This window comes from Lonchura striata, chromosome 2, assembly GCF_050655825.1.
Source record: "Lonchura striata isolate lonStrDom1 chromosome 2, ASM5065582v1, whole genome shotgun sequence".
NCBI lineage: Eukaryota > Metazoa > Chordata > Aves > Passeriformes > Estrildidae > Lonchura > Lonchura striata.
The window spans coordinates 74,366,078-74,389,997 of NC_140704.1; the positions used below are offsets into that span (position 1 = coordinate 74,366,078).

At 40.2% G+C, this 23,920-nt stretch overlaps 1 long non-coding RNA gene across 4 annotated transcripts in view; it reads right to left on the minus strand.

Moving 5' to 3' along the window:
- LOC146768304 (uncharacterized) overlaps positions 1-23,920 on the minus strand; it is a 74,432-nt gene that overhangs the window by 19,805 nt on the left and 30,707 nt on the right. For 2 of the 4 annotated variants that reach the window (XR_014952768.1, XR_014952767.1), the window contains 2 exons: positions 14,293-14,559; positions 13,864-13,927 (listed from right to left, as the gene is read on the minus strand). This is a non-coding gene — a long non-coding RNA (uncharacterized LOC146768304). Of the gene's footprint in view, positions 1-6,142; positions 13,928-14,292; positions 14,560-23,920 lie in introns of those variants that run through there. The other 2 variants (XR_014952770.1, XR_014952769.1) reach the window with 2 other exon arrangements.

The following is a 23,920-nucleotide window of genomic DNA, read 5'->3' on the forward strand; positions in this document are numbered from 1 at the left end:
ATGAAATTTTCCACTCATTCAGCATACTTCAACTTCCAGAGTCTGGGTTTTTTTTGGCAGGTTTATCAGGCACATGATGGCCTTACAAGATCACCATGGCTATATGGTAGATGATTTTCAAGCCACGAACAAGCTTTTAGGTACATCTTACCTGCAGGAAAGTACTTTGTTGCACTACTAATATGAGCAGAGTGTGCTCTCAGATTATGCAAGGATAATTTAACCTCCTGAAGAATTTCAATTATATGTAAAAAAAATAGAATAGTAAATGGTTTCCTCTGTTAATTCTAGCAAATGCACACTCATAATCATAATATTTATTTTTTGGGACAAATTACAAAACCAGCACATATAGTGTTTTGCAGTTAATTAAAACATTAAGAAATCAGCAGCTGCAAACACTGGCAATCTCATACCAGTAAGATCTGGAATGTGACATTATTACATTGTCAGTGAGTTACAGATTTTAACATACAAAAGGAGAAAGATTTGCATGGGCAGGAATGCAGTTGTTACCTTTTTTGGGATCCTGCAGAGTTCCAATTTCTGCAAGGAACATTTGCCATATCAGAAATATTGATAAAGGCCTTGACCTGATTTTCAAGAACTGACACTTATCCAGAAAGAAAAAGTAGAGAACAATATTATACAGAACAAGACAATAAACTCACTGATTTCCACATGATTATGAACTCATAGTATAATTACGTGTACACTATTAGAACAACATCCAATTGCATATTTAAATCATTCATACATTAATTTTGTGCTGTAAAATAAACCAACAATATCCAGATTCACAAATCCCATAAGAAATTGTAAAGGAGGACAATATCACTAAAAAATAAAGTTTTATCTATATCTGTAAATAAGAGGTTATGGCTGATTTTTTTTCAACTATTTCAAATAATTTTATTTCAACAACTTTGATAATTTATCTTTTTGCTTTACATGAAGCATTGAATGATGATAGCAGGAGAATGAGACAGTATTTGTCTTAGGTTAGACTGTTCAAATGCTCATGGAAGCACCTCTTTCCCTCTTAGCTCAGTGAAATGCAGGAAATAATTTTGTAATAAGAGAATTCCTAATGAGAATTTATAGCACACAATATTTAAATCATCAAAGCACATTTTGTTACTATAGTGACAATAATCCTCCACACAAAATATGTAAATAAATTTGTTTAAAACAATGCATTCTGTATTCATTCTAGACATTGGCAGGTAATCTTTTCAACCTTCTAGATGTCTTTGTGTTCAGAAGAATTTTATTTTAGTTTTTAAAAGGAGCATCGTCTTTAGAAGACATGAGAGCAACTGCTTATTTTGGTATAAAAACACTTTATGATATTTTGTGCTCACACAACTGGGTAATGAAATTCAGCAAAAGTCTGGACTGAAAGCATATCAGAACTTAAAAGAAACAATGCGTAACTTGGTATGTCAACTGTATGACATCCAGAGACTAAATTGTTGTTTCTAATGTTCACTTCAGTATTATAGATTACAGTGGAGTGTTGATAAAAAATATGGAAAGCATCAGGAACAAATGACTGTATTTCATGAAGTACAGTTGTTATTTTCTCAGAAGCATAAGAGAGTTAGGAGCTTCCTCTGGAAGAGCATGGTGTTTTTCATGAGGGGAGACTACTGGGAAATTGATGAAGTTCTGAATTTAAAATGCTATAGCAATTCCACAATAATTCCCTAAGTGAATATTGTTGTTTTCCATTGAGCACTAAAGACATTTAACAAAGTCAAATGTCACATCAAGATGACTTAAAATTATGTCTGTACTGCTTCCTTAACACAACATCAGCAAGGAGACTCTATTACAGAGAATCATTAGTGGGACTGGAAAAGCTGGGAGCAACAAAAGGTCATAAACCTTTAACACCCCAGTGAACAGGAGGGGCAAACTGCATATGACATGTCAGAGGCACATGATGTGGCAATTTGCCCAGGCATGCAGGGAGGATGCTAAAATCTGCAGATAGGTCCACACTTCAGGTAATTGCTTAGTGCTCTAGGTCTCTGCCATAATGGTGGACACTCAACTTAGAGCCAAAACCATTCTGCTTACTCAGACAGCCCCTGAGAAATCTGATGCTTTCACTCAGATAGAACTGGTAAGGAAGGAGATGCCTGTAGAGGTGGCAGCTTGCAACAGATGACCAGTTATTCCTCCTGGAGGAAAAAGCAGTACCTGCACAGCATACACAGGTTGATGATGTGCTGCAGCACATGGCCAATTACAGAAGACAGTTAATAGGCTGTGCACTGTTAGAGGGGCTGAAACAGAGATGGACATGTGGCTTCAGAACCATATACCTACAATGGATACCACTGAGCAAGAGGTACCTTGGACCTTGATGACCCAAAAAAGCAGGGTTCTGTCTTGGTTTGAAAAGAAAAACTAGTGAGAGGCTCTAAGTCAGAAATACAATTTATAAGGAGAAAGGAACAAAGAACTAAATATATATAATCGCACAAAAGAAGAACTACTGACAGAGTTAGAGATATAACTTGTCACTTGCTGGCTAGGGCGGTGGTAGCAGATACAGTTTTGTTTAAGCAGTGGTCCTGTAGATTGATGTAGTTTCTTTTTGAAGGTCCAGTGTAGAGAAGGTCACAGCTGTTTCTCTTGGAAGAGGGGATTTACTTGCTGTTTGCACAACTCGGCTTATATCTTTGATGGCATCATTTGGCTCCTCCCTCTGGGCAGAGCATCTCACAATAGAATGCTGTGATCTTATCAGTCATGTGGCTAAAAGAACAGGTCCTCCTGGAGGGACTTATCTCTGAGTCACAAAATAAGGAAAAAAAAAAGGAATTGCAGCTCGAGGTGGTAATGGAATACACCCTAATATTATAACCTAGGACATAATCTACCCTTTATTCTATTACCACCTATATTTAAACCAACATCTTTTTACAAATACAGACGAAACTTCACATACAGTTCTCACTTAAAATTAGGTCTCCTTGTGGTACACAATGGGGTTTTTTGTCTTTCTGCATTACTCATTAAGTGTAACCAGGTCTTTGAGCAAAAACAATCTTACAGATGGGTTTGCCCTTGCTTGTGGTGGGGTTAATCTAAACAGTCTTTCTTAGAATGCCTTTCATGTGTATTGCAGGAACTTTGTCTCTATTTACTGTGTACAGGGGTTCAGATTGGGCCAGTCTAGCTCAATTGATGGATCCTTGGGTGTTGACGATTTAGGTGGCTTTTACCAAATTCTCTTTCCAGTTTTTGAAGCTTCTTCTACCAAGTGTCTTCAGGGCTGTTTTAAGCAGTCTGTTACACTGTTCAACTTTCCTGGCAACTGCTGCATGATAGGGGATATGATATATCCATTCAATACTATGTTCCCTGGCCCAGGTGTTTCTAAGGCTATTGTTGAAATGGGTTTTATTGTCTGACTTAATTTTCTTAGGGGTGCCATGTCTCTACAGGACTTGCTTTTCTAGGTCCAAGATGGTATTCTGGGCAGTAGCATGAGGCACAACATAGGTTTTTTAACCATCTTGTGGTTGCTTCTACTATGGTTAGTATGTAGTTTTTACTTTGGTGGGTTTGGGGAAGTGTGAGGTAGTTAATTTGCCAGGCTTCCCTATACTTGTATTTTAACTATCACTTACTGTATCATAGAGATTTTACCTGCTTGGCCTGTTTGATTGCAGAGCAGATTTTGCAGTTGTGGATGACCTGTGAGATGTTGTTCATAGTTACAGTGTGCTCATGGGCACTCTGCCCCCTTCCCTGGGATCCTGTGACTCTGATCAAGATAACCCTGGACCCCTCCTTCCTGCCCCAACGGGGTTGGTGGAGAGCCAGGGAAGCCCACACTGTCCAAAGTCTATATAGACCCCTGACATTTCCTGTTTGTTCTCTTTTGCCCCGCTCTCCACATGGACATCACAGAATAAAGAGAGCTGAACCAACATATATTGGAGTAAGAGACTCTTTTGGGAATCTTTGCCATCTCCTGATATTTCTCCCCTCAAAACCTCGGATCTCTAGGTTAGCCTGATAATTCAGGGGGCTGTGTGAGGGGGGGAATGTCAGTTCATAGTAAGGTTTACCCCTTGGTCACAGGCTTATCAGTATGTTGTATTTCTCTCTTGATGACTAGAAGCATCACGAGCTTAACAAGCTTAACAAGCTACAAATAATTCTTTCTTATGCTGCTAGTTGAGATTTACTTGTGATATTTCTACCTTGGCAGCTTGGTCTACTTGTTTGTTGTTGTGACGTGCTTTATTAGCCTGACTCTTGGGTATGTGTGCATCTACATGTCGAATTTTTACAGTCAGCCTTTTTATCTTGGTGGCAATGTTTTGCCAGATTTTGGCGGCTCAGATGGGTTTCCTTTTGCACTGCCAGTTGGCCTTTTTTCAGTGATCCAGCCATCCTTACAGAGCATTGGCTACCATTTATGAGTTGGTGTGGAGATAGAGTCTTGGCTACTTTTTTTGTTCAGCAATATCTAAAGCTAGCTGGACGGCTTTAAGCTCTGCAACTTGACTTGATCTACTTTGTCCTTCAGTGGCTTGTGTAACTTGTTGTGTGGGGCTTCATACTGCAGCTTTCTATTTTTGGTTAGTGTCTACAATTCGGCAGGAAACATCAGTGAAAAGAGTATATCCTCTTTTAGTCTCTGGTAGCTTATTATATGGTGGAGCTTCCTCAGCATGTGTTACTTGCTCTTTTTCTTTAGAAAATAATCTAAAAGTCTCCCCTTCAAGCTGGTTTGTTATAATTTCTAGAATTTCAGGCGATTTGGATTTCTGATATGGGCGTGCTGGGTGATGAGGACAACCTGTTTACTCTATGTGGTGTCGGTGGCATGATGTATGGAAGGATCTTTCCTTTTAAACATCTACTTCAGTACTGGAAGCTGGGGTGCTAGAAGCAGCAGTGTTTCGGTGCTAATTAGTTCTGAAGGAGCTTGAACTTTTTTATAGGCAGCTAAGATTTCTTTCTCTGTGGGAGTGTAATTTGCTTCAGAACCTTTATAGCTCTGACTCCAGAATCTCAGTGGTCGACCCCGAGCCTTACTAGGTATTTTTTGCTAAAGGCTCTAGGACAGATCATGGTTTCCGGCTGCAGAGTAGAGCACATTCTTTTCTTCTGGTCCTGTCCTGACTGAGCCAAGGGCTACTGTATGAGCAACTTTTTGTTTGATCTGGGTGAAGGCTTGTTGCTGTTTAGGGCCCTAGTGGAAATAGTTCTTTTTGTGGGTAACTAGGTAGAGAAAGCTTACAATTTGGCTGTACTCAGGAATTTGCCTTTTTTAGAAACTTATGGCACTTAAGAAAGCTTGTGTTTCTTTTTTGTTGGTAGGTGGAGACCTAGCAGTGATTTTGTTGATTACTTCTGTCGGGATCTGATGACATCTATTTTGCTACTTGACTCTTAGGAACTGAATTTCTTGAACTAGTCTCTTAACTTTGCTTCGCTTAATGGCAAAACCAACTTTCAGTAGAATTTGGACAATCTTTTCTCCTTTTTTAAGAATTTCCATTGCTGTGCTTCTTTATACGATGATGTCATCAATATACTGTAGATGTTTGGGAGCCTTGCTCTTTTCCAGTGCAGTCTGGATCAGCCCATGGCAGATGGTGGGGCTGTGTTTCCACCCCTGGGGCAGTCGGTTGTTGCCGTGCGAGACCGGCTCCGGGCAGGCGCCTGCAGGAGCACGGTGGAAGGAGGGGAGAGGCAGCCACCGCTTTCCCCTTCAGCTCTGCAAGGCTCAGTTCTAGCACGGGAACAGATGAAATAGCAACACAGGGCTCAGGTGAAGACACGTGTTTATTGTGGAAGCATGTTCCTGATCAGGTCACAGGACAAAGGGGGAACGCATGGGGGGGCAAAAAGGGGAGGGAATGGGGGGAGAAGAAGAGAAATTACAAACTCTCCACAGTTGGTTCCAGGTGTATTGCACTCCCCTCTAGGTGAAGGCAAATTGAAGCTTGCATTTTGCTGCCAAAGGGATGGAGAAGAAGGCATTGGCAGTATCAATGGTCGCATACTACTGTGAGAACCCCAGCCTTGTTTTGGGGCCACATGTGGTGGTGAAATTCCTCCTCCAACCCGTGCTTCCAAAGAAAAACTCCGCAGGCTTAGCTGTTCGGTCTCAAGGCAGTTTATTGCTAGTTATCTAACAGATTATGTTCTTGGACTGCAGCTATTTGATCAGTGGCCTGGGTAGAGGCACACACACACACTGACATCTTCTCTATCTGCTGTCTTCTTCGTCTCTCCCTCCGCCCAGGGCTGCTGCTATCTTTTATAAGATATATTACGTATAACATGTTTACAATTATTCCCCAATACCTACTACCTACGTTGCCAAGTGTTTTTCTACTCTAAACCAATCTGTGAGTGCCAACATCACCAAGAACATGGAGTTAAGGAAGAAGAAGGAAGAAGGATGGGTTCAGCCCACTTTCCTCCATCTTAGAACTTCTGACCCCCATGTACAAAGTGAAAACCCCCCTGTACATGTGCTAAAACCCCCCTGTACAATACTAAAAAAATTTCCCCTCTACTTCGTAACTACTTATACTATACTATCTAACCTTTTGTGATTGCTTGTTCCACCTCCAAAGTTGGTAATTCATTCCATGGCTCAAACTCAAAATCACAGCTGTTTTTCAGCTGTCTGCCAGGGTCTAGAATGCTTCTGACCAAGGCCTGGAACCTCTAAAAATGTCTGAGAGACATTTTGAGTTCCCACATACTACTTTGCTGCTTTGGACTCTTAACTCATACTGGAACTCTAACATGTCTGGTATGGCAGCACTCAGTGGTGGTGTAACCTCATTCAGGCTGCAGTAATCTACTGTCAGTCTCTATTTTTGTACTGGCTATATAGGGCTGTTGAAAGGCGAATGAGCTTTGCTAACCACTCTTTGGCTCTCCAGTTTACGGATTATTTTAAGGATGGCAGTTACAGAGTTTTTGTTGGTGCAATATTGCTGATGGTGTACTGTTGCTGTGGTGATTGGTACCTGTTGTTTCTTAACTCTTGGCAGTCTCTCAGCAGAAGGGTTATCTGAGAGACTAGGCAAGGTATTCGGTTTCTGAATGTTTTCTGTCTCTACAGCAGTTATCTCGAAAGCCTAACGATGTCCTTTTGGATCTTTAAAATATCTATTTCTGATGTAGTCTATGCCAAGGATACATGGGGCTTCTGGGCTAGTCACGATGGGGTGTTTCTGGCACCCATTCCTAGTTAAGCTTACTTTGGCTTCCAATACAGTTAGTTGCTGGGATCCTTCTGTTACCCTAGAGAGAGAGATGGATTCTACTCTTACATAACTTGATGGCATCAGGCTACTTTGGGCACCGGTGTCAACTAAGGCCGTATATTTTTGTGGGTCAGATGTGCCAGGCCATCAGATCTACACAGTCGAATAAATCCGATTGTCCCTGTCCTCTACCTGGCTAGAGGCAGGGCTTATCTATTTTTGAACGTGGTACACATTGCTCTCTTCTTGCAAATAGTTTTTTGAGGTTCTTTCAAGACGATAGGTCATATTATCATTCCTATATTGTCTAGAATTTTGTGTGTGAGAGACTGGAGCAGCATTGACTCTAGACGATCTTCTTGTGTTGGGGGTTCCTCTTTTCAGTTTACATACCCGAGCTGCTAAGGAGGAGGTGAGTTTTCCATCCCACTTCTTCATGTCTTCTCCATGCTCCTGAAGGAAAAACTAGAGGTTACCTCGTGGAGTGTATCCTCTCTCCTTGACTGGGGAACGCCAGCTTTTAATGGCAGAGACTTTTGTTGGTTCTGGTGAGATGCGGTAGACTTCTTCCTTAAGTTCTTTTTTTAGTTTCTGATGGCTCTCTTCAATCAAGCCCCGGACTTGCTCAGCCAGTCTTGTTTCTATGGATGAGACATGGGTACGAAACAGGGCAGTGACAGTGTCTTTGTAAATTCTTAGTTTATTGGCTAAGACACCCACTCTGTCTTCGCCTTCTCTATTGTAGCATTGCCAGGTAATGGAAATACATCTCTGGTCCAAGCCGTGCAAATCTCTGTGATGTGCACTGGACACAATCTGGGCTCTTAGGAAATCTCCCATCTTCTGAGAAAGTTATTTCCAGCACAGCCAATTCCCTCAGGCATTGGATGTCATGTTTTATTGTGCTCCATTTTCCTTGGTGTACCTGGAGGTCTTCTTTACAAAGGTATCTGTCCCTCACACTTGTCAGCAGGCGTCGCCAAAGGCTGAGAGTTTCTTGGGTTCTCCCAATCCCTTGGTCAATGACCACATCCCTGGACAGTGCTCCCAGTTGCCTGGCCTCACTTCCATCCAGAATGGTGTCATTGGCTGCAGCGTCTCAGATGCAGAGCAGCCAGGTTAGGATGGACTTGTTTGTCTGGCGTGTGAATTCTCTCCGCACGTCATGCAGCTCACCCAGGGATAGAGACCAAGTGATGATTTCTGGCTCTGTCTCTTCCACTGGGTGCAAGGGTCCTGCCGCGTCCTTGTTGGTCACTATGCAGACTGATTTGCTTTCTGATTTCTTCTTCTGAACGGAGGCAAATGTTACTGCTTCAGGCTGTTCTGGTTCAGTGATGGTTTGTGTGGAAATGCTGACCGTGCTTTGGGTTTTTTCCTCCTCTGTGACAGTCTGTGTAGACACAGACACTGTTGCTTTATTTGTGGTTCTTTCTTCTTCTGTGACAGTCTGCGTAGACACAGATGCTGTTGTTTCACATTCGGTTCCTTCCTCTTCTGTCACAGTATGTATAGACATGGATGCTGTTTTGCTGCTGGTTTCCTTTTCCTTTGTGGCAGTCTGCGTGGGCATGGATACTGTTGTTTTGCTTCTCCTTTCTTCTTTTTTAAGAAAACACTGCACCACACTATATAGTGCTTTGTTCCTAAGCAGGTTGCAAGCTGTGCAGAGAAGACAAAACAGAACTAACAGCAACACTATGCTATCTTTGATATCTAGAGGGAGATCAAACTTTTCAAAAACTGCTGTGTCAAACCTGAAAGGCTGAAAAAAGTAATTCTTTACCCCTCCCCACCAGGGGCTGGGTGAGATTGTTGAGGCCCCAAACATAGCAGCTTAGATTAGGACAAGAAAACAAAAGTGAATATATATTCCAAATTACGTTCATTGTCTCTGAGGTTATCATGCTATAGACATAAAAGACCAATAACACAATTTTTATACTGTACCCTGATTTACACAGGAGCATTATAATCAGCAGATAATGCCCTGTGTGTGCAAAAACATAGAGTGTTAGGTATGAGACCTATATAAATATGTTAAGCATCATAGCGAAATTGTAATTCTGACTTTTTTAGTAGCTTCTAGCCCTATGTTGGGCCCCAAAATTATGTCCTGGTTTGAAAAGCAAAACCAGTGAGAGGCTCTAAGTCAGAAATACATTTTATTAGGAAAAGGGAACAAAGAATTAAATATATATCTAATAGTACAAAAGAAGAACTACTGACAGAGTTAGAGATATAACCTGACACTTGCTGGCTAGGGCGGTGGTAGCAGATACAGTTTTGTTTAAGCAGTGGTCCTGTAGATTGATGTAGTTTCTTTTTGGAGGTCCAGTGTAGAGAAGGTCTCAGCTGTTTCTCTTGGAAGAGGAGATTTACTTGCTGTCTGTACAACCCCACTTATATCTTTGATGGCATCATTTGGCTCCTCCCTCTGGGCGGAGCATCTTACAATAGAATGCTGTGATCTTATCAGTCATGTGGCTAAAAGAACAGGTCCTCCTGGAGGGACTTATCTCTGAGTCATGAGATAAGGAAAAAAAAAGGAATTGCAGCTCGAGGTGGTAATGGAATACACCCCAATATTATAACCTAAGACAGACTCCAATTCAACCTCCATCCTTCAACATTCAGACCAAAATCTTTAAAAGCTATACTTTAAAAGCTTTAGATATTTATGAGCAAGACCAACAAGGTGAATCTGCACGAGCAGTGCATGGTGGTTACTGTAAAAAAAAAACAAACACTGAATGATCTTTTACAGGCCATTGAGGGACCCATCTGCTGTCCTGATAGACAGTCACAAGAAATATGCTGCCTACTGGGGGATACGATTCATGATGTTTTGAGAAGGCAGGAAACCTTCATGGATGGAGGGTACTTCCAATAAATCTCAAATGCAAGCAAGAAATTTATGAGCTATGGAAAAAGGGACAAGCCACATGGGAGGACTAAAGGAACATCATCAGGATATGCAGGGATACAATGAGAAAAGCTAAGGCTCACAAGGAACTGAGTCTGGCAAAGGACATCACGGACAACAAGAAGGGCTTCTCCAAGTAGATCAGCAGCAAAAGGAAGAACAGGAAAAATGTGGGGCTGCTGCTGAATGATGGGTGTCCTGGTAACAGAAGACACTGAGAAGGTAGAATCAATGAATGCCTTTTTGTCACAGTCTTTACTGCTGAGGTAAACCCTCAGGAGTCCCAGACCTTGGACGTAAGAGAAGGCAAGAGAAAGAAAGACTTCCAGTTGTTCAGAGTTGGGTTAGCAATTGGCTAGGCAGTTTAAACACCCATAAATCCATGGGCCATGATGGGCTGCACTCATGTGCTGCATGGGCTGCACCCAGGGTGCTGAGACAACTGCCAAATGTGTATCTGCCTGTCTCTGTCATCTTTGAAAAACCATGAAGAATGGGAAAAGTGAAGGACAGCCAGTGTTACTCTCATCTTTAAAAAGGGCAAGAAGGGGGACCTGAGAAACTACCAGCCAGTAAAACTCACCTCCATCCCTGGAAAGGTGATGGAACAGGTCATTCTGGAGGTTATAAACAAGCATGTAGAAGAAAAGCAGGGCATCAGGAGTAATCAGCATGGATTCACCAAAAGGAAGTCATACTTGACCAATCTGATAACATTCTGGGTTGATGAGTGGAGAGCAGTGGATGTATACCTCAACTTCAGCAAGGCTTCTGATACTGTCTCTTATAACATCCTCATCCTAGGTAAGCTCAAGAGATGTGGGTTAGATGAATAGGCAATGAGGTGGATCAAGTGGTGGCTAAGTTCAGAGTGTCATGATCAGTGGATTATAATCAAGTTGGAGGCCAGTACACAGTGGCATTCTCCAGGGATCAATACTGGATCCAGTCTTATGCAACTTTTTTATCAATAGGCTAGATAAAGGGATAGAGTACACCCTCAGGAATTTGCTGATTATAGGAGACTGATGGGCATAGTTGATACATCTGAAGGCTGTGCTGCCATTCAGTGGGATCTTGATAGATTGGGCAGTTTGGTGGAGAGAAACCTAAGGAGGTTTCTCTAACAAGGGCAAGCGTAGGGTCCTGCACCTGGGAAATAACCCCAATTACCAGTACAGGCTGGAGGATGACCTGCTAGAAAGCAGCTCTGTTGAGAAGCTGACCATGATCCAGCAGTGCCCTTTTGTCCAGGAGGGCCAATAGTATCCTAGGGTACATAGGAAGACTGTGCCCAGCAATTCAAGGGGGGTGATCTTTCCCCCTTACTCAGCCCTAGTGAGACAGCATCCTAGATCTTGTGTCCGGTTCTGGGCTTCTCCATACAAAAAAGATAAGTAGCTACTGGAGACGTTTCAGCAGAGGGCCACAAAGATGATGAGGGGTCTGGAACATCTCTCTTATGAGGAGAGAACAGGAGGTGACCCTGTTTAGTCTAGGGAAGAGAAGACTGAGAGAGGATCTCATAATTAATAGAAATATTTCAAAGGTGGGTGCCAAGAGGATTGTGCCAGATTCTTTTCAGTGGTGCCAAGAGACAGGACAAGGAGTAATGGCCATTAAGTTAAACACAAGAAGTTTCACCTCAACATGAGGAAGAACTTGTTTACATTGAGGCTGGCAGAGCAGTGTCACAGGCTGCCCAGGGAGGTTGTGGAGTCTCCCTCTGTCCAACCTGGTTGCATTTCTATGGAACCTGCTCTAGGCAACGCTGCCTTGGCAGAGGGACTGGAATAGAAAATCTCTAGAGGTCCCTTTTAACCCTAACAATTTTCTGATTCTTAAAAAAAAATACGTCTTGTGGAGTTACTCATAGGGATGGGTGTACAATTAAGAAGTTGTGAAGACACTGTCATAGATTGCATACATTTGCAAATGCAAAATAGCAAACCAATGTTTTAAAGTGACCCAATATGATTCAGAGGTAAATAGAAGATATCCTTGCTATTTCACACTGCTTTCTCTGTTCTGACAGGACTATTCTTTGTACAAGCACAGTCCTAGATAGTCCCTGGAGCTATTTAAAAACAACAGAAAAACTAAGTGGACTCATTTAAACTGAAAAATGTGCTTATTCTTATTAAATGCCTTTTCTACAGGAGTCGTCTCAGGGTCTGTGTATTGAGATGACCCCGACAATGTAAAAGTCCTTGTTTCCCAGCCCATGCAGCCAAAGAAGAAGTCTGAAATGCGTAGGGTTGGCTTCTCAAGGTTGTTTATTTTCTCTTATCTGTAACATTTTTCTCTGACCTGCTGAGCTCGTCTAGGAAGTCAACCATGGAATTCTCTCTGCACTCTCAGGTGGTGTTTATATTTTATATTAAAAACTACGTGTACTATGTTTACAATAATGTGCCAATATCTATCATTTATGTTAGACAGTGTGTCTCTACCTCAAACCAATAGAAAAGTGTCACCATCACACCAAGACATGGAGGACAAGAAGAAGGAGAAGAAAGCTAGAACACACCCAAATCTCTCCATCTTGTCCCTCTGAACCCCATTATAGAAAGCCCCAAAATTCTACTTTTTCACCTGTGTTAATTCAAATACCACACTACTCAAACCCTTGTGGCTTGTAATTCCTCATACAAAGTTGGCATTTTTTTCCATGGACTAAAATCAAAGCCACAGGTGTTTTTGACTTCATGCCAAGGTCTCTGTGCCCCCTGCCAGTGTCTCGAGACACAGGGAAGCCAGAGGGATGTCCTAGATTCCCCCGAGTCCAATATAAAATCTATGTGTCATAAAAATTGCAGTGATGCAAAGTTGAGAAGATTTAAAAGGATCTCAGAAGAAATGTAGGAAGTTTAAGAACTATCTGCCTAGTAGTCAAATTTCCCAAGTCAACATAAACTAGGAACTATACAGAGTTCATTCTCAAGGAAGTAAACAGTGGCGAAAGTTGTCATATTTCTGCTCAAACAATTTAGTTATATAATTCCATGTTTCAGTAACATCTGTTCTTGCTTAAACACAATTTTACCATTGATAAACAGTCAACTATTCTGGGAAATCTGATTCTGAACTTTTATCTTATTTGAGGGCCAGGCCCTGAATTGCTTGAAAGCAGTATGAGGAAGAGGTACTAGAATTGGATGACTCTTTTACAAGGACAAAAACTTGAAAAGGGAGTTTTGAAGGAACTAAGATTTTGTAAGAAATTAGATCAAACACTGCAAATATTCTTGGATAAAAAACTCAAATATTTTAATATCTTTTATTTCATTATATCTTCAATATTTCCTTGCCATCTATTCTAGGTAATTTCAAAACCCTCCTCTTCTTAGCCTATCATTTCAGAATAATGGCTTTTATTTCAAAGTTGTCTGTCAATTTAAAAGAATCTATTTATTTTTCCAAAAGTGAATAATTGATGTATTAAATACCAAGTTGGAACTGTTTTTATTGGACCCAAGCACATCTAAATTAATATTATTAGAATTCTGCATGATAGCTTAAACCTTGTTGTAAATTTCCTGCAAATTCTCAACATAACCAAAATCACCTATAAAATATAAAAAAAAAACCCCTAAATTTAATAATTAATCAGAGACATTAAATGTGTTGTAAAAAAATTCAGCAGGCTGTTAGTTTTGCCAGGATCATACTCACCCACAAAATTGTTTGAGTGGTCTTATGGTGTTGAAAAGAATCCTTCTCAATGAATAGCTGATTCCTGTTGGGATTAATTATTGCAGAATTTAACATATTTTATATGGGTTTTGAACAAATACCTGGACAAAATCAACCTCAGGAGAAGTTCACATATTAAATATACAAGTTTCAAAAAATGGAGAAAGTGTAATTCCTACTTTCAAATTGAATATCTTCTGCCTTTTCTTATCTTTGATCATTTAAAAAACTTGGATTTTCATAGTTTCATAGCACAGATGAATACTAGTGTCAGGATAAATGAGTCCTATCAACATAATAGAATTTATGGGAGTCTCAGATGAGTCTTTGAAGAAAAACTTTCTGCAAGTATAGCAGCTTTGAGAAAAGCAATTGCCCACTGAGGCACCTTCAGCTACTTTCTCTTACCTGAAGGGACCCCTGGAAATTCTTCCTTTCAACAATCCATGCATATATGAAACTTTCAAACAGATTTTAGTGATTTTTCTTTCTTCATAGGCCAGCACACTTTTGTGGGGAAGGGCAGGAGGATGGTGTTGTGCTGCATAAAGCATCTCAGTAGTTGTTATTAGCAGAATTTTTCAAATATTCATTGTAGTGTAGTTCTAGAGTACTTAATGTGGTGTAAACATTATTAACCACACTCCTCAGTACAAGTCTGACCTACAAAGCAGCCTAGGGGAAAAGAAAATTTTAAATCACCAACATTATAAATATTTTAAATATGCAAGGTATTATTGTTTTAACACATGCTCTAATGCTGGTTTTTTTCACATGGACAAAAATATTCTGTATCATATATGTACATCACGAGACCTTAATGGTCCCAGGTGAGGCCCATGTTGAGGAAAGACATATTCCCTTGCAGCTCTTGCTTTTAAGTAAGAAGAGAATGGGGACAGAAGCCCAATATCAGGGAAGAGAGGAATCCAGTCAACCATAAGCAAGATGCCTACACTTAAGGAAGCAAAGACAGGCTGAGCCTCTCCAAAAGACACTGCAATATATCCAATTTTGGAGAGGCTTCTGGTTGTCTGATGTAGCAGGAGGTGGCAATGGTGGTGGGAAAGGACCTGCAAAATGCAGTTGGATCTGTGGGGCATGAAATCTTATTTTACATACATTAAAAGTATTTATTGTTTGTCTGTGTAAATTGCAAATAAAAATTATTGAAAAGAAAAATGCTTAGGTTTTCCATTTATGTTCATAGAAATCAAGCATGCTTAGTAAAGTAAAGCATGCTTAGTAAAGTAAAATCAAGCATGCTTAGTAAAGTAAATATCATAATCAGAGAACATAATATGATAGGACTGAACGTTGACTTTAAATGTCTTCTTTGATTTTCATTTTTATAATTAAGTGATACAATAGTGATGTTATTCTGTGTAATTAGGAATCCGTTGCAAGACATTAGAGGTGAGATTTTTAAGGAGCATTCAGTGGAGTAAAAATAATCTCAAAATGCATGCTGGCAAATATTTATTGCTCTCTGTTGCTAATTCATTAAATATCTCTAAATGCACATTAATACAAATAGAGAAAAAAATGTGTTCAGGAAGGTGATAGAGGATATGGTAGGTGGGGTGAGAAGATCATGCTGTTTCCTTTGTTTGCATTGTATAACTGTGGGTGTGACAGCCTTGTCAGAGAGCAAGAAAAGGAGGTAAGTTTTCTCACAGCGGACTTCTGAGACTTTGTCGTGGTTTGACACGGAAAGAGAATTTTTTCCGGAAGGAAGAGGTCAATTTAGATATTGACCAATTGAAAGTAGACACGCCTCTGAGAACACAGAGGGGTTGAAAGCAGAATTCCCAGGGGAACTCGCTCTCTTTGGTTCCGGTCAGCGTGCAGTGCAGACCTTCCCCCGCCCAGCCACAAGCTGGGTCGGGGAGGGGAAGCCCCATGGCCTGATAAAGGTAGGCCCAAGGGTGGAGGGACTGGAACCGGGCTGGCCCCTGCAGATGGAAGGGTGGAAGAAATCTGGGATGTCTCCATTCCCCACCCCCCCACCCCCCCCCAGAGTTTCTCTCTCAAGAGGGAGAGAGAAAAGAGACAGCGGCAGTCAGCGGGGGGGGGGGGGGGGGGTGTGTGTGTGTGAAGCTGCAAGGTGCCCAGTGCGTGGGAGTTGCTGGATGTCCGGGCATCGAGCCATCCTGGGAGTTCGGACTTTTAACCCTTCCTTGAGAAATGAAAGCTTTGTGAATTTTCCTTTCCCCTCTTCGGTTTAAAAGAAAGGAAGAGGGACACCTTGGACCCTGGGATGTTAGAAGGAGGAATTCTAGATGGGAGGGGGACAAGGAGTGGCTTTTGGCTGGACTTTTCCGTGTTAGCCACAACCTGAACCAATCTTCTCCTTCAAGAGGGACTGTGTTTTGGGAGGATGCCAGTGAGTCAAGAGACCTGCTTCAGCTGGGAAAAAGACAAAAGTGAACAGAGAAAAGGTTAGGGGGTTTGTGGTGGCGTCCCCCTGTCCTGGAAAGGAAAGAGAAGAGAAGAAGATCTTTGTTCTTGAGCCCTCAGCCCCAGGGGAAAATGGGGGGCGGACTGTGGTCCCAAACAATGAAAACTGAACTGTTGTTTTCTCCCCTCTTGGCAGGGCATCCTTCAAAGAAAAAAAATCCTAAAAGCAGTCTGTCCATCCATGCATTGGTGGTGAGAGCACTGTGCATGGAAAGGAGAAGGGTCACCATGGCAAACTTTTTCTCCGGGCGGTGCCATGTGTGACTTGGAAACACAGGATGTGGAACTGTGTTTCTTGGGGGGTCTGTGGCACAGGAGAGACTCTATTCCCTCGATGGACTGAGTATCGATTGTTTGGAGGGTGGAAACCTGATTGGGGTCCAGACTGTGTCTCACTGTGGTTTGTTGGAGTTGGGTGGTGGGGAATGTTTTGCAAGGTTTTCATTTGATCTTTGTGTGGTTTTTTTTTTTCCCTTCTTTAGTTTTCTCTTTTCTTTTGTAGTAGTAGTTTAATAAGGTTTTTTTTCTGTTATTAAGCTTGGGCCTGCTTCCCTCTATTCTAGATTCCACTTCACAGCATTCAAGGGAGGGATCACATTTTCATGGGGGCACTGGCATTATGCCAGTGTCAAACCATGACAGACTTTTAGGGAGTTGTAGAGAAACAATGATAGCTTGTTATTGTAAACAACCTGCAGGGGGTGTTTTCCTACTCTTTGTTTTTATGTTCTTCTCAAGTATTTTTTGTGAGAAAAGTGTTTTTTTTTAATTAGCCAATCAGGTAGAATGTGTTGAGTCAGTCTATAAAGAGGAGAGTTTTTCACATTAAAGCTGCAGTTGTGCAAAGCCTTCTTGGAGTCTGTGCTGCTTTCTTACTCAATAGTGACATATAAGAACATGTAAGAAAAGTTTTTCTAAAATCTATTAAAGTGTAGGGAGGGTCAGGAGGTCAAGGACCACTGTGATAATCCTTGTCAACTCAGATTTCCCAAAGAGCCACTGGTTTTGGGCTATCATTATGTCTGATGTGGTGTCCTTTGGTTGAGATTTAGTTCTCCAAAGTCACAAAGATTTTATCTTATTTTGCTTATCAATATCAGGATCATACTATTGGGATTGTATCTAAGGAATTTAAAAGTTAAAGCTATGGAACAAAGTCATAGTCTTTAAAAAATGCTACAAGATAATACCTCTACCACAGTCTGGGATGTAGCTCCTCAGAAATGGACTGAAATGACAGAAATGGTTAATCAATATGGAATTCCAAGACCAGGTTGTGTAGGAATGCTGGGAAACTGTTGGAATGACAGACACATGAGAAAGAAAAAAATCATAAAATTACATGACTGCTTCTATTTGCTTATTTGAAAACAAGTTTTATCAAATATGGCTCATTGTTTTCCATCCATGAAATTAATTACTACTTGAAAAGAAGATACTTCTACGTTTTCTGTCATGGCTAAAGAGTCTATTCTTCTCATGGAACCTTCTGTTGTATATTAAAAAAATACTATAAATCTCAACTATGTAAATGTTCTATTAATTCAATTCATCCCTTAATAAAATAATGCATTTTCTCAAAGTGATCTTTACACCCTGAATGAAATACTCAGATTTCAGCTATTAAGATAAGGTAAACTACAGAAGCAACGTGTTCTCTGGAAAAAGATAAATCATGGCCTTAAATATTGACCTTTAATCGTTAGGTAAAACACTGCAGTACAGAAAAAACCACAGACACAATTTAGCTCTCCTCAGTCAGAACAAAAGTCCAGACTAATCTGCCAATAATATGAATCCTGGGGCAATGTAGAAGAGTGGCCTCTAATTGAAACATTAAGTCTAAGAAAGATGCCTTATTACACATTTTTGTGCATTTCATTAATAAGGTGCTAATCAGCTACTTTAGATTGACTCAAGTCCACTCCAAGCTTTGTCTTGAAAAGCAGAGGAATATGCTATGCTTCCATTCCTTGAGGAGCCCTTCCCTATTGTCACTGACTGTGGTCCCAGCCTCTAACATCAAAGTTCAACAAGCACAAAAAATGTGATGCTGACAGATTACATGAAATTGAATAAGTAAAATGGTCTAGAAAAGAAATAGTATACAGATTGCTTTTTCAAAAATCACCTTGACCCATGATTTCTGCCTAATTGAGCTGTTAAGCATAGTTGTGCCCTTTCCTGTGAAAAGAAAACAAATACATTTCTTAAAATTACTTCTATCTGGATCTTTCTTCAAGAGCAATACACATTAAGTTTTCTTCTACACATGCACATGAGGGACCCTTCACCATAAATGTTGCATCAAATATTACCCACAGCCTGGCTTGTCTGTTGTAGAAAGATGTAATGGAACTTACGCTGTAGCAATACTGATAGAAAATACTCTGTTTTGCCTAGCCTTATAATGCAGTGGTGAGGGACGCAAAAAAATTCCACTACAAAACTGACTACAGGTATTGCATTATGTCCCCAGTCATTAAACACATAGCATACATTCCTATTATTGACAAAAAAAAAAAAAAACTTTTATGTATAATGCGATGGTTCACACCCCAGAATTTTGTAAAAAATAAACATTTTTCAGAAATAGTTTCTCTAATGCAGATATCTCTTCTCTTCAATGTTTGTTTTACCTGATTATTTTAACATAATTAAGTCACTAGAAGCTTCATTTAGTCACTAGAAGCATTTGAGTGTATCTAAAGAAAGTTATCTGAGAAAAAATAGGAAAAACCAATGCACACTTCCACAAGAACAAGGAGATAAAATTTCAAAATTGCAGCTAAATTAGGGATAATATTTTAACAACAGCTAAACTAATGCAGCAATCTAAGCCGATTAAAGTGTTCTATTATGCAAAACTACAGCCATTATAAAAGAGAAATACACAACTGTTGTTCACACGGTTAAACTATGTTTCTGTCATATCAGAAAATAGTGATACGTGAGCAGTTTTCTAATTATAATATGTCAGTCAGGATAGGAATTTAATTTAAAGTATCTAGCACTAGGACTGTAGAGACAAAGGTCCTGATCCCAAACTGCTTGACCTATTTCTCAATAGCATCTTGCAGACTCCATTCTATGCACTGTGTGCCTAATGCAGCAAAACACCCACTTCATTTCAAACATGTGGCCATCTTCCCTGCAGTCAATAGACTGTTTACTTCACAAGTGCTTTTCTAAATCAGTCCTGGAGGATTGGGCCTTTGGTTGAATGCTCTAAATATTCCCTGAATAGTTTCTTACTAGTCAATCAAGTCTCTGCTCACTTTTGTGGTTATAAAATGGCGTAGTATCAAGGATGTAATTTTCACTGCATTGTCTGATTACATAGTTTTTGTCCTTTGTATCACTGGTCACCTGTATATGCTGTGTAATTATGAAAAAATGCTTTTTCAATTGTGAATAAGAAAGTAGAACTGTAGCCCTATATGATTCATTGCTTTAAGTGAAATGAGTATCAGATCTTGAAAATGGAGCAGAATAAAATTTTTAAGATTAAAATTTTTGAATTTACACAGTATTTTCCAATTCTGCTTTCTTTTTAAAAGAAGCAGAAAAACTACTGTGATTTCCCCAATATCTTGAATAATTACATAAAGATGGTCCTATAGGGTAGCCTATGTTGAATGCATAGTGAAAGGAGAAGATGCCTATCAAATGAAATTGAAAGTACAATCATAACATGTGAATTTCAGTTTTACCTTCATGATTCTTAATTACTTATTTCCTCCATGCAGCTCTTAGTCCTACCCAACCCCACCCCTTTCTTTACAGTCCAAAAAGGGTTTAAATGTAGTAAAAGGATAAGAAGACAGTGGGACCTTCTTAGAAATCTTCAGGCATTCTGTAAAGGACAGCTTCCTGATCTTACTGTTTCACCAAATTCTTCAAAATTCGCATACAGTTTGGAGGTTGGATTAATATCTATTATCATTTTATTTAAGCCAAACTGACCATTCCTAAGGTGACCTTCTGGTCTGTGGTATCATGGGCATCAAATAACATTATGAACCTTCATACCAAATTACTCTGGAACAAAGACAGTGATACTCTGTTCCTCTTAAGTATGTGTTCTGAAAAGATTGACAATACTTGACATCCACAAAAAAATATCTGTGTCAGACACACAGCAGCTAACAGGGGAACAGATAACTAAAGCTGAACATTATGAGATGCATAAAAATGAAGCTTATAATTTTATCAATTTTTTCTTTCATCTTTGATGTGCTTAAAGGTTTTATTTTCATCCTGACTCCATGGCATATATAGCATCCAGTCAACATCAAAACAAACTGCTTGTCATTAAATATTAAATTCCTTAAGGAGTAAGTCTGTAAGTCTTTAATTTTTTTTTTTCCAGCTGAAGCTGGCATCACTCAAGGCTAGAGAAGCACTTGGAATCCATAAATTGATGAGAGTTGAAAAACTTCAAAAATTACTGTTTAAATAAAGCCCTGAGGAAGAAATTGCATTAATATGCCTACATTAGACAACATAAGTGCTATTCATAATGAACTGGATTTTACACCAGAGGAAAATCATAGAAAACATATCATGGTTTGGGTTAGAAGGGATCTTTAAAGATCATCTAATCCAGCCCCACCTATCATGAGCAGAATCATCTTTCACCAGATTAAAAAACTTTTACTTGGACAGTATTGCAGACATCACTTCATCTGCAGTCTACCTCACCATGCACCTATCAATCCACCTGAGAAAATACACGAAACATTTTCAGAACTTTCTGAAGGTTGAAACATTTTTATAGCATAAAAATGCCCATGCATTGAACAGTATTGACTGCACAGATATTGTTTAAAATTTTCCTCTCCAATGCATTCTTAGCTTTTGAAAAAGACTTTACATGGCTTAAAACCTAGTTCTTGCCATAGGCCCTCTTAGCATTATATAGGTATGTTCTGTTCACAGTGAGCCAGAAAGTGACTGCTGTTGTCCTATTAGGTTAACTCAGGCTTGTAGCATTTCCAGTGTGGCATTCTGCAGTGAACTTCCTGAAATGTTTTCTCTGTTAACATACCTTAGCAGCTCATTATCTGGGTACCTTTGACTTGGCTACAATACTTTTCCTTATATTTTACTAGGACCTTCCTAATACTTCTGAAAGGAGCTTAGACACACATGTTGCATGTGACAACTTCTTTCTTTTTTCTTCGTACAGTATTGGACTACAAGTCTCTTCCCTTATAATACCAGAACACCTTTACTTCCATGTATTTTAAATGCCATGTCAATGGGGGCTAGCATAAATTTCTCAACATCGAATATTTTCTATCATAATTTTCTCATAATTTTCTCAATCAATTTTTTCAATATGATAGCTGAGATGGGCATCCTTGTAAACAAGGTAGATAGCAACCTTTTGTGTAACAATTTTTTGAAGCAGTCTGTCAGAAATGAGTAGGAGAAAGGTACAAGTTGTAATTAGATTAGTATTTAACACAAATTGAAATTTCTCAATAATATTATAATGGGTTAATAATTTTACCACTGGTCATCAAGTGCTGTACAAGACCCAAGGATCCTATTTAGAATTAGCAACAGAGAAGCTATGTCATCTGGATACACCTCTGCAACTTTCTGAGTTACCAATAAACATACTGTATCTAGAAAGTGAGAGTATATCTCACAGAGTGCAGATAATCAAGTACTGCAGACAGTGAAAAGCAAATTATGACTGTTTCATGCTATCTTTTTCAGAAAATGCAACTTTTCAAGGAATATGAGGCTGAGAAATTCTCATCTACAATTGTGGGAGGCAGGTCTGAGGAGAGCTGTCTGGGGTTGTGCTGGGAAACTACTAATGTATAAGGTTCCCACCTTCCCCATGTCTATCAAATGCTGTGCCCTCCTCAATTCACGTCACTCATTGTTTGCTCCATCCCTCAGTTCTAGAAAGTTCTATGTTCTCTGTTCACCCATTGGTTCCCCCAAGTTAACCACTCCTTCCCCTTGCACTTATTGGTTCCAGTTATGTCACGCAATCCCTACTCCCCCCTCAGCCCTTTCCTGATTGGTCCCCATGTACCCTGACCCCTCCTATCCTGCCCCTGTTATAATCCCTGACCCCTCCCTTGGAGGGGGCTCTTGGAGCCTATTACCCTCTCGTGTGGTTGCTTCCCTGTCTCCCTCCTGCTTTTTCTCATAATAAACCCACGAGAAATGCAACAGCCCAAGTGTCTTTCCGTCTATATGGTGGAGAGACCGATTATGCTATCTGAGGCCCCTGTTGACCGCTCCTGCAGAAGATCTTTTAAAGACTCCCCGTGGGACCAAAAGTCCAGGGCATCTTTATACAATCTCATATAAAAGTATACTCAGGCCCAGGTTAGCAAGCAGCTGCTAAGTGAAACAGAAGTATAGTTTTAAAGGAATCAGACCAAGCTCATGGAATTATTTAACACCCAAACCACAATTAAAAGTTGTCAATTATAAGTTTAAATTTCAGTTTTAACACTGAAATTTACACACCTCCACTGAATTTTCACTCTTGTAATCAATCAGTGACTCTTAAAGGGAAGACCAATAGTGAGGCGCCTGAGTCCTGTGACCACTGGGAATGCCACAGGGTCAGGTCCTCAGCAGCCGGATAGTTATAGCAAGGTTTCCACCGTCAGCGGGATGATGCTCAGGCGGCTTTATTTTCTCAAGGGTTTATTGTAGGGAAAGGCGAAGTTGGTAGCAATGGGAAACAATGTCTTGGGAAGGGAGCTTGCTCTGAGAGCCAAGAGCTGAGGGCAGGGTAAGGAATATAACAGCGACAGTGAAGGAGGGTCAGGGTATACAACAACCAATGAGGGAAGGATTCAGGGGCGGAGTAGAGGATGAGTGATAGGGTGATAACCAATGGGTGTAAGGGGGAGGAGTGGTTACAAGGACGGAACTAATGGGGGTACAGAGAACAAAGAACTTTCCAGAACTGAGGGACGGCTTACAAAATGATAGACAGGAACAAGGGGAAGGCATAACAAAAGATCGGCACTGGGGGAAGTGGGAACTCAGACATCAGTTGCCTCCCATGGCAACTCAGGGGAATGGTCTCCCAAGCCCCCTCCCACACAATAGTGCCTCTAAATAGCAATATAATGTAATTTGCATTATATGGTTAAAATGCAGTTACAGTGTTTGCATACCATAGCTGGAATATCTCTTTGCAGAGAGGATAAGAGGATTTTGACCAGGCCATAGCATTTCAGTTTGTGAGAGGTCTTAAACCACTGTATTTCTAGAAAACAAGTATCACTGGTGTTTCCATCATATAAAAGTCTTCTCAAAAAGTCCTGGGATCATCAATGACTTCAGTTGTATAAGGAGAAACAAAAGACAAAGAATAAGGCTTTCCTGTCTTCCTATCGGTTGGTAGATAAATCCCACCTGTATAACTTAAGAAACATAACAGAAATGCAACGGTAGGTATCATCTTCATGCATTTTAGATGAAAGAATTGTTAAGTAAATACATAATGACTTCGTGGAAAAGCAAGCAGAAAGCAATTCCTTTTTCTCTAGGAAAGCACTGGCAAAAAAAAAAAAAATATTCCTGGTTC